The sequence below is a fragment of the Oncorhynchus gorbuscha genome, linkage group LG03 (assembly GCF_021184085.1).
Source record: "Oncorhynchus gorbuscha isolate QuinsamMale2020 ecotype Even-year linkage group LG03, OgorEven_v1.0, whole genome shotgun sequence".
NCBI classification, from domain to species: Eukaryota; Metazoa; Chordata; class Actinopteri; order Salmoniformes; family Salmonidae; genus Oncorhynchus; species Oncorhynchus gorbuscha.
In genome coordinates, this window is record NC_060175.1 from 79,278,941 (window position 1) to 79,296,564 (window position 17,624).

Sequence of the window (17,624 nt, forward strand, 5' to 3'; positions counted from 1 at the left end):
GCCATTCGCCTAGGGCTAAGCGGATGGCGAGCAGTTCACGGTTACCCACATCATAGTTGCGCTCAGATGGCGACAGGCGATGAGAAAAATAAGCGCAAGGATGAACCTTATCGTCAGACTGGAAGCGCTGGGATAGAATGGCTCCCACGCCTACCTCTGAAGCGTCAACCTCGACAATGAATTGTCTAGTGACGTCAGGAGTAACGAGGATAGGAGCGGACGTAAAACGTTCTTTTAGAAGATCAAAAGCTCCCTGGGCGGAACCGGACCACTTAAAACACGTCTTGACAGAAGTAAGAGCTGTGAGAGGGGCAGCAACTTGACCGAAATTACGAATGAAACGCCGATAGAAATTAGCGAAACCTAAAAAGCGCTGCAACTCGACACGTGACCTTGGAACGGGCCAATCACTGACAGCTTGGACCTTAGCGGAATCCATCTGAATGCCTTCAGCGGAAATAACGGAACCGAGAAAAGTAACGGAGGAGACATGAAAAGAGCACTTCTCAGCCTTTACGTAGAGACAATTCTCTAAAAGGCGCTGTAGAACACGTCGAACGTGCTGAACATGAATCTCGAGTGACGGAGAAAAAATCAGGATATCGTCAAGATAGACAAAAACAAAAATGTTCAGCATGTCTCTCAGAACATCATTAACTAATGCCTGAAAAACAGCTGGCGCATTGGCGAGACCGAACGGCAGAACCCGGTACTCAAAATGCCCTAACGGAGTGTTAAACGCCGTTTTCCACTCGTCCCCCTCTCTGATGCGCACGAGATGGTAAGCGTTACGAAGGTCCAACTTAGTAAAGCACCTGGCTCCCTGCAGAATCTCGAAGGCTGATGACATAAGGGGAAGCGGATAACGATTCTTAACCGTTATGTCATTCAGCCTCGATAATCCACGCAGGGCGCAGAGTACCGTCCTTCTTCTTAACAAAAAAGAACCCCGCCCCGGCCGGAGAAGAAGAAGGCACTATGGTACCGGCGTCAAGAGACACAGACAAATAATCCTCGAGAGCCTTACGTTCGGGAGCCGACAGAGAGTATAGTCTACCTCGAGGAGGAGTGGTCCCCGGAAGGAGATCAATACTACAATCATACGACCGGTGAGGAGGAAGGGAGTTGGCTCGGGACCGACTGAAGACCGTGCGCAGATCATGATATTCCTCCGGCACTCCTGTCAAATCGCCAGGTTCCTCCTGGGAAGTAGGGACAGAAGAAACGGGAGGGATGGCAGACATTAAACACTTCACATGACAAGAAACGTTCCAGGATAGGATAGAATTACTAGACCAATTAATAGAAGGATTATGACATACTAGCCAGGGATGACCCAAAACAACAGGTGTAAACGGTGAACGGAAAATCAAAAAAGAAATAGTCTCACTGTGGTTACCAGATACTGTGAGGGTTAAAGGTAGTGTCTCAAATCTGATACTGGGAAGATGACTACCATCTAAGGCAAACATGGGCGTAGGCTTGTCTAACGGTCTGAAAGGAATGTTATGTTTCCGAACCCATGCTTCGTCCATGAAACAACCCTCAGCCCCAGAGTCAATCAAGGCACTGCATGTAGCACCCGAACCGGTCCAGCGTAGATGGACCGACATAGTAGTACAAGATCTAGATGAAGAGACCAGAGTAGTAGCGCTCACCAGTAGCCCTCCGCTTACTGATGGGCTCTGGCCTCTTACTGGACATGAATTAACAAAATGTCCAGCAACTCCGCAATAGAGGCACAGGCGGTTGGTGATCCTCCGTTCCCTCTCCTTAGTCGAGATGCGAATCCCTCCCAGCTGCATGGGCTCAGTCTCAAAGCCAGAGGAGGGAGATGGTTGCGATGCGGAGCAGGGAAACACCGTTGATGCGAGCTCTCTTCCACGAGCCCGGTGACGAAGATCTACCCGTCGTTCTATGCGGATGGCGAGAGCAATCAAAGAGTCCACATCTGAAGGAACCTCCCGGGAGAGAATCTCATCCTTAACCACTGCGTGGAGTCCCTCCAGAAAACGAGCGAGCAGCGCCGGCTCGTTCCACTCACTAGAGGCGGCAAGAGTGCGAAACTCAATAGAATAATCCGTTATGGACCGTTCACCTTGGCATAAGGAAGCCAGGGCCCTAGAAGCCTCCCTACCAAAAACTGAACGGTCAAAAACCCGAATCATCTCCTCTTTAAAGTTCTGGAACTTGTTAGAGCAATCAGCCCTTGCCTCCCAGATAGCTGTGCCCCATTCTCGAGCCCGGCCAGTAAGGAGTGAAATGACGTAAGCAACCCGAGCTCTCTCTCTAGAGTATGTGTTGGGTTGAGAGAGAACACAATCTCACACTGCGTGAGAAAGGAGCGGCACTCAGTGGGCTGCCCGGAGTAGCAAGGTGGGTTATTAACCCTAGGTTCTGGAGGCTCGGCAGGCCAGGAAGTAACAGGTGGCACGAGACGTAGACTCTGGAACTGTCCAGAGAGGTCGGAAACCTGAGCGGCCAGGTTCTCCACGGCATGGCGAGCAGCAGACAATTCCTGCTCGTGTCTGCCGAGCATGGCTCCTTGGATCTCGACGGCAGTGTAACGAGCGTCTGAAGTCGCTGGGTCCATTACTTGGTCGGTTCCTTCTGTCATGCAGGTGATAGAGGACCCAAAAGCGACTTAACAGAAACAGAGTTTATTCAAATCCAAACAGGGAGTAACAGAAATCCTCTAGTCTGTAGAGGGGAATAACAAGAGAAGCGGCCACAGACTGCAGGTCGCTTCGGGTAGGCGCAGGCCGTAGTAGACAGAGACACCTGCTCACACGCAGCATCTGATGAAGGCAAAAAAACACGACAGGACAGGGCAATCACAGCATGGTGAATACAAAACAAGGAACCGACGGGACAGGAACGGAACACAAAGGAATAAATAGGGACTCTAATCAGGGGAAAGGATCGGGAACAGGTGTGGGAAGACTAAATGATGATTAGGGGAATAGGAACAGCTGGGAGCAGGAACGGAACGATAGAGAGAGGAGAGAGAGGGAGGGGGAGAGAGAGGGATAGAAAAAGGGAACGAACCTAATAAGACCAGCAGGGGGAAACGAACAGAAGGAAAAGCAAAATGACAAGATGATATAAGACAAAACATGACACTGTTGTGCTATCATCAGATAATAGCATCTTATGCTTTCGCGGAAAAGCCTTTTTGAAATCTGACATGTTGGCTGGATTCACAATGAGTGTAGCTTTAATTTGCTATCTTGCATGTGTAATTTAGTGAAAGTTAGATGTTTATAGAAATGTATTTGAATTTGGCACTCTGCATTTTCCCTGGCTATTGGCCATGTGGGACCCAAGCGTCCCACCTACCCCAGAGAGGTAAAAAAAGTATTTTTTATTTATTTTTGCGTTGTTGTTTGCTGTTTTCTTCTGCCTTTTTTCTTTTTTCTCTTTAGTTCATTCTCTTGGTTGTTTGTGCAGTGGGGGGAATGGAATTAATTGTATTTTTTATTTGTATTTTTATTCTTGGGGGGGACTGTGGGAGGGCTCTCGAATAAAAAAAAGAAGAAAAAAGAAAAGTATCAGAATACTGAAAGGTGTTGGTAAAGGTATATTGTCCTGCATATAGCCCATAATGGGCTATTCTAATTATTTTATTTTAAAATAGTATTTTAGTAAATAGTATTTTTATCATTATTTTATTAATGAAAGCATAACGATGCCATTATTGGTTACATTGTTTTAGTTTGAACGTGCAGACTGGCACTAAGAACAGCGGGAACATTTCCCTAATCAGCGCCATTATTCGTGGAATGCCCCTTAAAGTATTTCTCTGTGCTATCCAATGTGGCAGGGTGGGGGTCCACCCCATCTTTTGCGTGGCTCTGCGGCCCATCCCGTGCCCCCTGCCCTCGTGCCTTGAACCTTGCGCGCTTTCAGTGGATACAGCTGGAGAACCGCAAGGCAGTCCCATTGTGCGCCACTCGGGAGCCATGACCAATATGACCAATATATATTGTTCAGCTAATAACAGGGTTAATAATACATCTGTGCTAAAATATCCAAGGGGCTTTTATATAATTCTAAATTAATAATAATAATAATAATCGATTTGTTTAAAAAATAACAATATTTTGGAGATTATTTCATTTTCAAATAATGTAAAATGAGCGAGAAAAAGGCCATTCTTGAACATGGGGTGAGATATTGTTACTAATTTGTAAATAATGGCAATTTGTTATATGTATTTCTGTTTTTAGAGGGAGAGAAACCAAAAACCTACAGTCATCTCATGGGTCTCCCAGTCGAGGCCGGTACGGGTATTGAACCAGCATCTGTAGCAACACAGCTTGTACTACTATACAGTGTCTTAGACCGTTGTACCTCTCAGGAACTGTACAATGTGACCGGTCAGTAGTGGGCTACACTACTACAGTAAGAGCAAAATAATCCTAACAAAATAAAATAATAAAAACCTTTGTTTAACAACAGTTTTAGTAAGTAATACTGAAATCGTGCTCAATTATTAGTTTCTACTTGGATTTATGTCACTCATTCATTGTCAGTTAGAGACACAGTAGGACCCCAAAGCATAATCCATGCTCTTACTCCCCCTTGCGCTGGTCTGGAGCAATTAAGTGGTGACGCAGGGTACCGTACTAAACCACAAATTACCTCTAAGTCCTGCAGCATAATTGCAAAACTTTTAGTGGAGCAACCACTGTATATCTGTTTATCTGGTGTCTCCAGTAAGAATATTTGTCATTACAGTATACTGTATATTACACTTTTAAATAACAGCATGAGAAACAAAAACACTTTCCTTGCTAACTTCTGTCCTTTACAGTCATCGTCCAACAATACAATGCACAATCGAGAAATACAAAGTGTATGTGATTACGTTCTTCCCCAGATGCATAAATAAATAAGTAAACACAGAGGACAGAGAGTAAAAGTGTCATGGAGGAGAGAGGGGAGGCGGTGGGGGGCAGTGGAGGAGGCAGCCGCGGTAGCGGAGGTCGTGCCACGAGCCGCTGGGACAGTGGCTTCTCCGATCGCCCCTGGCGACCATCACGTTGCCGTGCTCCGGAACAGACAGGCCTGCTCGCACAACAGATGGAACTAATGATGCGCAACAAAAGAGATCATTTCACTGTGGTCCTCTGGAAGCCACAAAGAGCCGGGGTGGGAGTTTGAATGATAGGGCCAGGGGAGTAGCACGGGGGTTAGATATGGGCAGCTCTTTTTTCTGGAGGTGCTCGAATGAATAAGGAAGGGCCTTTGATGTTTGTCACAGAAGGCGGCATGCACTGTTAAGTTAAAAAGGCAATTATGAAAAGTGAAAGAGCTGTGAGCCAACCTTCAGTTTCCATTGGGGGTAGCCCACTGGTATGAGTTTTGTTTCACATTTTACAGACTTTGGGGTGGATAAAAGAATACTGAGTCAAACATTGGAGTTTGGAAACTCTTGATAAATGTGATGTGTAACTCTAAATGGTGAAAACAAGAAAATCTACAATGATCTGTAGCTTCCTTTAGAAACGTACATTTGGTAAAAGGGGCCTAAGTCACTATTACATTTACTATTCCTTCTATATTTATTTCCTTGAACTTATCAAATACTGCTTGACAAATAAGCAATCTATTGCAAGTTAATTTACATATCAAATAAATGTCATTGCTGTTAAAGTCAATTTTTAAAACTACTTTTGGAAAATAAATGATTAAAAGATGGGACATTAGGAAAGGAATAGGCTATCCCTGCCAGAAGCTACATTCTCCTCTGCAATCATGGAAATGGTAGAAATATAGTACTGTACTCTCATCACAACCACATAAATGCCTATATTTGAATACGAATACAACTACCATCAATCATTCCCAGAGGCCCACTGTGGGCGCATTCAGATATCACATTAAGACAAAGTTCAAGTTTCGCTAAATCCCATGGCTCTGCATACAGTACTTCTCATTATTTCTGTCATTTCAAACAAGCTAAAAAAAAATATTAGAAAATAAAATGAAGGCTGAAGCAAAATATGCTATATATATATATATATATATATATATATATATATATATATATATATATATATATATATATATATATATATATATATGAAGAGTGTCTAGGTTTAAGAAGGCATTCTTATTCACATATTTACACTGCAGAGTAAAAGTTGAAAACAAACCACTCAGTGTCCCAGACTACCAAAAACAAATCGAGTTTGAACTGGAGTCATTTGCATATCGTGAAGGAGAGGATTAGATTTAGAGGTCATCGCTTGAATGTAAGTCTTCAAGACCAGACGTCAATGCAATGTTGTTGTTTTTATGTCAAATACATCCAACGGAAGACTATGTAAGGCCCTGCTGTCCTCCCAAGGAATCAGAGCGAGAGAGAGAGAGAAGTAGGCTCTCTAAATATCTGAATTAAGAGTAGCCAAACACCTAGGGATGGGATTTAACCAGAATGGAGCTGAGTGGAGCCCAATCCTTGCCCCATCCTCACACAGAACGTATCACTGGGAAAAGTTCAGCTGCGATGCTGACACAAACAGCGGAGCAAGGCCTGTATTAGAGTCAGGTTAGCAAAGATAACACTATCAGCCTGATCCCCATGGGCACAAAATGCTGGGCCTAGCTGGCAAATAAAGCTACAGTGTCTTGACTCCTTGGCACATTAGCTCTGATTACAATGACCTTCATTATATCAGCTACCCTTATTACAACACGTTGAACGCGCCTCTCCCTAGGGCCAAGCACAGTGGGGGAAAGAATAAGAGAAAGCCGTGAGTTTCAATGGTATGGCTTGTTATGCACTACACAAACTAGAGAGCGCGTTGTAATATACAATGAACACCTACTGTTGAGATTGCTGACCACTCCGTTCACCTTAACAGATTTCCTTGGTCTTCCTGGCCAATCTGTCTCTGAGGATTAATCTTACTCATTTGCAAGCAATGTGAAATAGGAAAAATAAGCCTCTAAGTTAATGTGGTTTTTCACAAGGCTCGGTGTTGGGATCATTGCTTTTCATACATTGCAGGTAGATGGCGAGTAAGTACCTCACTAAAATAAAAATAATAATGGCAATTAATACAAATAACAGATATTAAGATATGTTAGTTACTCACCTGGTCTCATCAGCTACTTATTTAGTTAATTCTGCTTATGCCTTTGTGAGGTATTGTTCGTTTTGACTCTACTAAGCCTTTTCCTAGCTCGTTTGTGAGAACCAGTTATAGCCTTCAGTCCTAGTTTTGATTCACCTGCCTGTTTGCCTACCTGTGTATGACCATTGCCTGCGACCATGATTCCTGCCTTCTGCGAAGGCGAAATAAACACCTGCCACACTCTACGTGTGAATCTACACCTTTTTCTCCCTGTGTATTTGTTACAATATGGATATACAGTACCAGTCAAAAGTTTGGACACACCTTCTCATTCAAGGATGTTTTTTCATTTTTACTCTTTTGTACATTTTAGAATAATAGTGAAGACATCAAAACTATGAAATAACACCTATGGAATCATGTAGTAACCAAAAATATTGTAGTATGTAGTAGCCTAGACCGTGCAAAGCTGTCATCAAGGCAAAGGGTGGCTACTTTGAAGAATCTAAAATCTATTTTGATTTGTTTGTTAAACACTTCTTTTGGTTACTACATGATGCCGATGATCGTCATATTTGATGTCGTCACTATTATTCTACAATTTAGAAAATAGTAAAAAATAAAGAAAATAAAAAATAAAGAAAACCTCTGAAATGAGTAGGTGTGTCCAAACTTTTAACTGCATATATGTTTTTTAAATGAATAAAGCGACAACAACAAAATGATTACTAGTTCTGTTTCATATTGTCAGAAAAGATAATAAGGCATGCAAAAAAAGAAAAAAAGACCTATTCACAATACAGGTGAATTCATATTCAATAGGACTGTGTGCATACATTCTGTTTTTGAGCTGATTTCAATCATCTATGGGGCTACAGACGACAAACAATCAGTTTCCCTTTCATTTGGGACCATGTTAGGTCTACTGATCTACAACATTTTCATTGAAGTAGCCTATACCGTGTGCAAGTGACGCGTTCCTAAGTCATACTGTACTTCCGTGTTTATGTCCCTGGTCATTTGAATGGGCTTGACAATTATATCATAAAATACATGAAAACGTGGTCATATGAAAGATATTATATTAGTGTTTGTGGATGAATTTACTTCTGGCAGATGTCTACAAAAATCAAATACTACAAGGCCGATTGTGTCTCATGTAGCCAGGCAGTTCGGCTCGGGCAGCAGATCGTCTCAGCAAGGGAAAGAGAAGTCATTTAGCTAACTCAGTGAATTAACAAAATGTTTTGTGACAATCAGCTTTGAAATTAGCATATTTGGCATTACTATGACAAAGTTCTAGGGCATTGAACCTTCATTGCTTTGTAAAGTGCTGGACCCCAGTTTGGACATTGTTTTGCCTAACAGTAAAATAATTATCACTTACAAAGTTCCACCATTTCGTGTGGCATTATTAAAGTGTGCTAAATGTATATACAGCATAAGTGGGTAGCTAGCAAGCAGCCCAGAGGATCCTCGACGACAGGCTAACTAGCAATGAGTGGCACCGGCTTGCAGGGTTTTACATGAGAGGCATGTGCACTCGCGCTATGAAAGGAAAATCGTCTGCGCCGATACTCAAGGGCTGATAGCCGGTGGACTAAGAAAGGCTAATACCAGCCATAAATATCGGCATGACCGATTATAGGTAGTTCTCTAATGTTTATCTTTATGCATTTTTCTAACAAATCCTCTTTTGAGCATGCATGCTGTGCTACATAATAAATAATGTCACTGCATAACTGCTGAAGTATTCTGTGGTGTACGTAACTGTAGTTCGCTGGCAACGTCTCTAAGAGAGGTGCTGGACCTGAGCACTCAGAGGCTGGGGACGCCCCACCACTGCTTAATATACAGCACGCTTATTAACCTCAATTTCCTGCCCAATCCCCCCTCCACAGGCTGCATGGTTAGCCTGAACAAGCTCTTGGCATACGTTACCCGTTTGGTGGAGCCTCTCATTTGGGGCTGACCACCCAGTGTGCAGGGGATTCTCTCCCACAGCCCAGCTCATCCCACCTAGAGGCCCCACCCCCGCTGGGCTTCTCACCCTCCCTCTCTCCTGGCAGGTGACTCGAAAGACAGACGTTACCCACAGAGACCTGCCTTTCCCTATTCACTTAGTACAGCTAACAGACCACAAAACAGGATGAGTTGAACAGTAGGGGTTCAGGAGACCATCCCTGCACCTAGTAGGGTGCCACTGTGTTTGTTTTGTGCTGAGGTGAAGAGGGGGAGGGCAAATCAGCTTGTTTAGGATTAAGAGTGAATCAGGAGAATGTAAGCTTCATCAGAAATGACTCTATGGCAAATTTGAATCTTAACACCTATAGGAAAAGGTTCAAAACCAACAAAGGCACGACCATATTATGCTTCATGACTTCTCATTCACGAAGCCAATAAAGAGTCAAATGATTGAAGTAGAATAGGGCATAACGTAGCAATATAGCCAAGAGTGCACTTAACAAAATCTGAGTTTAAACCATGTCAATCCCTGATGACTATATGTTAAAAAAGCAAATAAAATTGTAACTTAATTATGGATTTATAATGAGCCACTGCACCACTGCCAAAACCAAGTCCCATACCAAGGCAAACAGGCACCTGCTGAATGTTCCCTGCTCATGGGCTTTCATAGCTTAATTAATCTAGGCCTTGGGGTATCATGACTCGTGTGTGCTGCTTGCGTACATGTTTGAGACAATTAAGTTGTTTCAAGAAGCAGAGGTGCAACTTCAACACCGAGCACAGACACCGATATTGTACTATACAAGAGCTTTTATGTGTTGCATAAAAAAAGAGGCAATAAAAACATACTTGATCCAAATCACTCATAACATTTTTTTTATTCATATGAATAATTGTCTATTCATTGAAATGTTGCATTTCCCAACCCACTTAGATGAATAATCCACTCAAAATCTATATTTTGGTATTTTTTCATTTGTTCATTGTTGATACATTTCCAAAATGTTTTGCATGTCAGCAATCAAGTTTTCAAGATATAGGACTTCAAAAAGCAAATTGTAACTTGCCAAAACGCACCATCGTGATAAGTGACAAATTACAATTTGTTGATTGAAAGTCCTATATCTTGAAAACTTGATTGCTGATATGCAAAACATCTTTGGAACTGTATCACAGTGGACTAATGAAAAAAATACCAAAATATCGTTTTTGAGTGGATTATTCATCTAAGTATCTTACTCAATGATTAGTCTCCATAGCTTGCAATATCACAAAGCAGGCCCATGTTTAAGTAGACATAGCCAGGTCAATTCAGACACTTTAATGATACTCCAATTGTGCGTGGCACTTAATACATGTTACTTACCTAAAATTATACTCTTTAAAGATGTGTAACACTGTATGCTATATTGAAGTGGATTCAAATGACTATAGTATGGTTGCTAAATCTAAGATGCAGTGTTGACTTACCTTGACACCAGTGAGGGCAAGACTCTCTTGAGAGCAGCACTGTAGATAACATTCAATGTCAATCCCATATACAGTGCCTTCAGAAAGTATGTTACAAAGTGGGATTCAAATAGATTTTTGTTATGATCCACAAAATCCTCTGTAATATCAAAGTGGATGAAAAATTCTAACATGTGTAAAATAAAACAATAATATATATTGGTTAGATAAGTATTCAACCCCCTGAGTCAATACATGTTTAGAATCACCTTTGGCAGCGATTACAGCTGTGAGTATCTCTGGGTAAGCAACTCCAGTGTAGATTTGGTCTTATGTTTTAGGTCATTGTCCTGCTGAAAGGTGAATTCATCTCCCAGTGTCTGGTGAAAAGCAGACTGAACCAGGTTATCTTCTAGGGTTTGCCTGTGCTTAGCGCCATTATGTTTATTTTTTATTACAAGCATACCCATAACATGATGCAGCCACCACTATGCTTGAAAATATGGAGAGTGGTACTCAGTAATTGGTTGTATTGGATTTGCCCCAAACATACAACTTTGTATCCAGGACAAAAATGTCATTGATTTGCCAAATGTTTTGCTTTGTATTCTATACAGGCTTACTTATTTTCACTCTGTCAATTACGTTAGTATTGTGGAGTAAATACAATGTTGTTGATCCATCCTCAGTTTTCTCCAATCACAGCCATTAAACTCCAATCACAGCCATTAAACTTGAAGTAACCATTGGCCTCATGGTAAAATCCCTGAGCGGTGTCCTTTCTCTCCGGCAACTGACTTAGGAACTGTATTTTTGTAGTGACTGGGTGTAATGATACACTATCCAAAGTGTAATTAATAAATTCACCATGGCCAAAGGTATATTGAATGTCTGCTTTTTTATTTCTACCCATCTACCAATAAGCGCCCTTCTTTGCGAGGCACAGGACTGAGGGACCTTACAGATAATTGTGTGTGGAGTACAGAGATGAGGTAGTCATAAAAAATCATGTTAAACACTATTATCAAATCAAAGTTTATTTGTCACGTGCGCCGAATACAACAGGTGTAGTAGGCCTTACAGTGAAATGCTTACTTACAGGCTCTAACCAATAGTGCGGAGAAGAAAAAGTATGTGTGTGTGTAGGTAAGTAAAGAAATAAAACAACAGTAAAAAGACTTTTGAAAAGAAGAGTAGCAAGGCTATATACAGACACCGGTTAGTCAGGCTTATTGAGGTAGTATGTACATGTGGGTATGGTTAAAGTGACTATGCATATATGATGAACAGAGTAGCAGTAGCGTAAAAAGAGGGGTTGGCGGGTGGTGGGACACAATGCAGATATTATTGCACACAGAGAGAGTCCATGCAACATATTATGTGACTTGTTAAACACATTTTTACTCCTGAACTTATTTAGGCTTGCCATAACAAAGGGGTTGAATACTTATTGACTCAAGACATTTCAGCTTTTAATTTGTTATTAATTTGTAAAGATTTCTGAAAACATAATTCCACTTTGACATTAAGGGTGTATTGTGTGTAGACCAGTGATAAAACATCTACATTTAATCCATTTTAAATTCAGGCAGTAACACAACAAAACCAGAGGTGTGAAACCTTTCTGAAGGCAGTGTAGCATGCAAAAATGCTGAATTACTGTAGAGGAGAAATAAGACTCACATGTCAGTTGTGCAGCACCTCTGTCTGCACTCCAGCCTACCGTTGAGCTACAGTCTGGACTCAGCTCATGGCTGCTTGATGGGCAATCATTTGGCAGCTGGATCCTAAAGGGATACAAGAGAGAGTTGTATATCAACTGAGTTATTTGCGACTTCTTTACACATTACGGTACAATTCATTTCGTATACCAGAGGTGCCCAATATGCACATACACTGAGTGTACAAAACATTAAGGACACCTGCTCTTTCCATGGCTTAGACTGACCAGGTGAATCCTGGTGAAAGCTATAATCCCTTATTGATGTCACTTGTTGAATCCACTTCTCAGTGATGATGAAGGGGAGGAGACAGGTTAAAAAAAGTATTTTTAAGCCTTGAGACAACTGAGACACGGATTGTGTATGTGTGACTCTCAGAGGGTTAATAAGCAAAACATTTATGCCTTTCAACCAAGTATAGTAATATGTGCCAGGTACACCGGTTTGTGTCAACAACTGCAATGGTGCTGGATTTTTCATGTTTAACATATTCCTGTGTGTATCAAGACTGGTCCATCACCCAAAGAACATCGAGCCAACTTGGCAACTGTGGGAAGCATTGGAGTCAACATGGGTCAGCATCCATGTGGAACTCTTTCGACACCTTGTGGAGTCCATGCCCCGACGAATTGAGGCTGATCTGAGGGCAAAAAGGGGGTTGCAACTAGGATTGCACATTTTGGGGAATTTGGAAACTTTCTGTGGGAATTAACGGGAATATATGGGAATTAATGGAAATATCTGAAAATGTATATTAATACCGTTTAAATGTAGATGTTTTTGCATTGGATATATTTACCATATCAAATGGAGACAGAAACATAAACCTTTTACCTTATCATAAGTAGAAATAATTGCACAGGATTAAATCCTTCACACAAAAAAACACAAAAATTGAGTTACCAATTGAACTTGATTTCAATGAGTGGACTCTTCACATGGGATGATTTCACTGACCAACAAAAGAAAAGCAATACTGAATGATCTCCAATGATCCATCGCATCTCCCAAAAACATTTTCAACATACATTTGTAAAATGATAGTCTAAAAACTAAAGCTTTGGTTGTCTTCCTCTCAGGCTTCCATGTCTTCTCCCTGGACCTCCTCAATGTCCACCTCTTGAACATCAGAGTCTGAGGCCTCATCTTCACTGTCACTTTCCAACCTTGTTGAGGATGGCTTGTTGTCCGGCTCAAAAAGCCTCAAATTTGCCTGGATAGTTACCAATTTTTCAAACCTTGTATTGGTCAGCCTGTTGCATGCTTTGGTGTGTGTGTTCCCAAACAAGGACCAGTCGAGCTCTGAGGTGGATGATGTTGGTGGGATTTGGAGGATGACGTAGTCAACAAGGGAAAGGACTTCAGATTCACAAAGTCCCTTCCACCAGGTGGCTGATGAGATATGTTGGCACGACTGCAATACTGCATCTCCATCCCAAAGCCCTTGCTTGGAAGTGTACTTCGCCAGACTGTCAAGAACCTTCCCCTCATCCAGGCCAAGGTGGTGAAACACGGTAGTGATGACACCATATGCCTTGTTGATCTCTGCACCAGACAGGATGCTCTTGCCAGCATACTTGGGGTCCAACATGTGCGCTGCGGCGTGTACGGGCTTCAGGCAGAAGTCTTCCCCCTTTTTGATGTATTTCAGAACTGCAGTTTCCTCTGCTTGGAGCAACAGTGAAGTGGGCTGGGCAGTACGGATTTCTTCTCTTACATCTGCAAGCAGAGTTTGAACATCAGACAGGATGGATTTGTCTCCCTCAATCTGTGCAATGGCTACTGCTGTAGGTTTCAGGGGTTTCAGGAGTTTCAGGCTGCTTACCACTCTCTCCAAAAATACATCATCCAGGAAGATCCTCTTGATGGGGCTGTCCATATCGGCAGACTGTGATATGGCCATTTCTTGAAGAGACTCCTTCCCCTCCAGGAGACTGTCAAACATGATGACAACACCACCCCAACGGGTGTTGCTGGGCAGCTTCAATGTGGTGCTCATATTCTTCTCACTTTGCTTAGTGAGGTAGATTGATGCTATAACTTGATGACCCTTCACATACCTAACCATTTCCTTGGCTCTCTTGTAGAGTATAACCATTGTTTTCAGTGGCATGATGTCCTTGAGGAGCAGATTCAATGCATGAGCAGCACAGCCAATGGGTGTGATGTGAGGGTAGGACTCCTCCAGTATAGACCAAGCAGCCTTCAAGTTCGCAGTATTGTCTGTCACCAGTGCAAATACCTTCTGTGGTCCAAGGTCATTGATGACTGCCTTCAGCTCATCTGCAATGTAGAGCCCGGTGTGTGTGTGTTGTCCCTTGTGTTTGTGCTCTTGTAGAATACTTTTTAGGGGTGGAGATGATGTAGTTAATTATTCCTTGCCCACGAACATTCAACCACCCATCAGAGATGATTGCAATACAGTCTGCTTTCTCTAGTATTTGCTTGACCTGCACTTGAAGGGGCTTTCGATCCCAGGCTCGATACTGGGGTTCGATCCCAGGCTGGGTCACAACATGCCGTGACTGGGAGTCCCATTGGGCGGCGCACAATTGGCCCAGCGTTGTCCATGTTATTGGAGGGTTTAGCCAGGAGGGCTTTACTTGGCTCATCACACTCTAGCAACTCCTTGTGGTAGGCCGGGTGTCTGCAGGCTGACCTCGGTCGTCCGTTGAACAGTCTTTCCTCCGACACATTGGTGTAGCTGGCTTCCGGATTAAGCAAGCGGGTGTTAAGAAGTGCGGCTTGGCGGGTCATGTTTCCGTGCTTCTACACCTGCATTGCTTGCTGTTTGGGGTTTTAGGCTGGGTTTCTGTACAGCACTTTGAGATATCAGCTGATGTACGAAGGGCTATATAAATAAATTTGATTTGATGTTTCTAATCTGTCTGAATAAAATCTAAAATGCACTAAAGAATACATATTTAAATAATTAAGTAAATTCTCCAGTATCTTGTCATTGTTTTCGGTTAAGACACAATGATATTTAAAAGGACAAAAAACGTTCAGTGTTTAATGAACATTTGTTCAATGGCGAAATGAGAATTGAAAAGCTACAGGTTGTGGAAACCACCCACTTCTGAATCAGAAAACTAAGGGGTATTGTTCTCCTAAAAATACCTAATTTGTGTAGTGGCACATTCCACTAAGGGGTTATTCCACTCCAGCCATTACCACGAGCCCGTCCTCCCCAATAAAGGTACCACCAACCTCCTGTGGTTGAGGCGCCTTTTAAAAAAGGAGAAATAATTTAAATATTCTTCAATACTGTATCTTTAAGAAATGTTCCGTATTTTACAACTTAGTGTTAGATGGTTTCTTACCTTGAAAGTACAGTACCAGTCAAAAGTTTGGACACACCTACTCATTCCAAGGTTTTTCTTTATTTTTACTATTTTCTACATTGTAGAATAATAGTGAAGACATCAAAACTATGAAACATCAAATGTGGAATCATGAAGTAACCAAAAAAGTGTTAAACAAATAAAATGATATTTGAGATTCTTCAAAGTTGCCACCCTTTGCCTTGATGACAGCTTTGCACACTCTTGGCATTCTCTCAACCAGCTTCATGAAGTACCCGGAATGCATTTCAATTAACAGATGTGCCAAGTTAAAAGTTAATATGTGGAATTTCTTTCCTTCTTAATGTGTTTGAGCCAATCAGTTGTGTTGTGACATGGTAGGGGTGGTATACAGAAGATAGTCCTATTTGGTAAAATACCATAATATGGCAAGAACAGCTCAAATAAGCAAAGAGAAATGACAGACCATCATTACTTTAAGACATGAAGGTCAGTCAATAAGGAAAATGTCAAGAATTTTGAACGTTTCTTCAAGTGCAGTCGCAAAAACGATCAAGCGCCCTGATTATGTTATGCAGGTGAATGAGGACCCAAAAGCGACTTGGCGAAAACAGAGTCTTTATTCCAGTAAAGGAAATATGCAATACTCCTAGACAAATCGGAGCGGTAAACAAAGCATAAAAAACTAATTCCACTCGTAGTGACGAGGACAGACTGGAGACTCGACCATAAGCTGTAGGTTGCCTCGGGAAGGCACCGACCGTAGCAGACTCAGACACCTGCTCACACGCAGCATCTGAGGGAAACACGACACGACAGGGCGAGACAAAGACACAGCACGGTGAACAATATACAAGGATCCGACAGGACAGAAACGGAAGACAAGGGGAGAAATAGGGACTCTAATCAGAGGGCAAGATACGGAACAGGTGTGAAAAGATTAGATGATTGATTAGGGGAATAGGAACAGCTGGGAGCGGGAACGGAACGATAGAGAGAAGAGAGAGAGGGAGGGAGAGAGAAAAAAGGGAACGAACCTAATAAGACCAGCAGGGGGAAAACGAACAGAAGGGAAAGCAAAATGACAAGACAATATAAGACAAAACATGACAGATTAAACTGTCTCTCATGAGGACCGCCACAGGAAAGGAAGACCCAGAGTTACCTATGCTGCAGAGGATAAGCAAATGTGTTGCTACTGCTCTCAATAACATTGCTGCCCTGAATATATCAGGCGCTACTGACAAAGGTCCATGGGAAAAAGTTGTGATGGAATACTTTCTGGAAAACGATCATGCCATGCTGACACTCAGACGATGAGGAAATCTCTGATTTAGGTAGGAAAAAACACATTTTAATTGAAGAAGACATTGTAGAGTCTTCTGGTGACAGTGATTGGGAAGAAACAGCAATCAACAGTGTTGTCACAGAAGAAGTTGACTGAGTTTTGAAATCAGTGGAACCCGACAGGCCAAAAAAGCTGTACAAACTAAAACGGAAACGACACAGGACGTTTTAATTAATAAAAGGGGTTGCGGTCTGCCGTGAAGCTTTCATCCATGTATACGGGTAAAAGTCTAGCTACAGATTCAGATATTATACGTTTCTAATTTTGTAAGAAAGTTGTTTTCATTGCATGTTAAAGCTTGCTGTTAACTAGCCAGCTGGTTTTCGATGGCTGGCTTGCTACCTAACATTGAACCTATTTGGTTAACGTTAGCTAACTCTGAAAATAATTTTGTATTGCTAGTTAAAGCTTGCTGTTAGCTCGCCAGCTGACGTTAGATGGCTGGCTAGCTAGCTAACATTACATGTATGAACTGTGTGTAGTGATGTTATCTCAGAATGTCATTTTGCATCTATTGTATAATAATTCTAAAATATTTGTATCTGGAATTTGTCTTTCAGCATCAGTAGAACACGCCTGACTCTCCTCCACCAGTCATACAAGGAGAATGGTCTAATGCCTCCCATCAAAAAGAGAGCTGGCCCAAGCAAGCAAAGACAGCAGCGCAGTCATCAACTACATGCACCATTTCTTCACCAACTACGGAGCTTGGGGAAACACGTGTGGACCTGAATTGTGATAACTGCAG

At 42.1% G+C, this 17,624-nt stretch overlaps 1 protein-coding gene across 1 annotated transcript in view; it reads right to left on the reverse strand.

Moving 5' to 3' along the window:
• The window catches only part of casz1 (castor zinc finger 1), a 259,395-nt gene that overhangs the window by 185,645 nt on the left and 56,126 nt on the right, over positions 1-17,624 (reverse strand). The window contains exon 3 of the mRNA XM_046343850.1: positions 12,186-12,289. The gene's annotated coding sequence lies outside the window, so the exon portion shown is untranslated. The remainder of the gene's footprint in view (positions 1-12,185; positions 12,290-17,624) is intronic.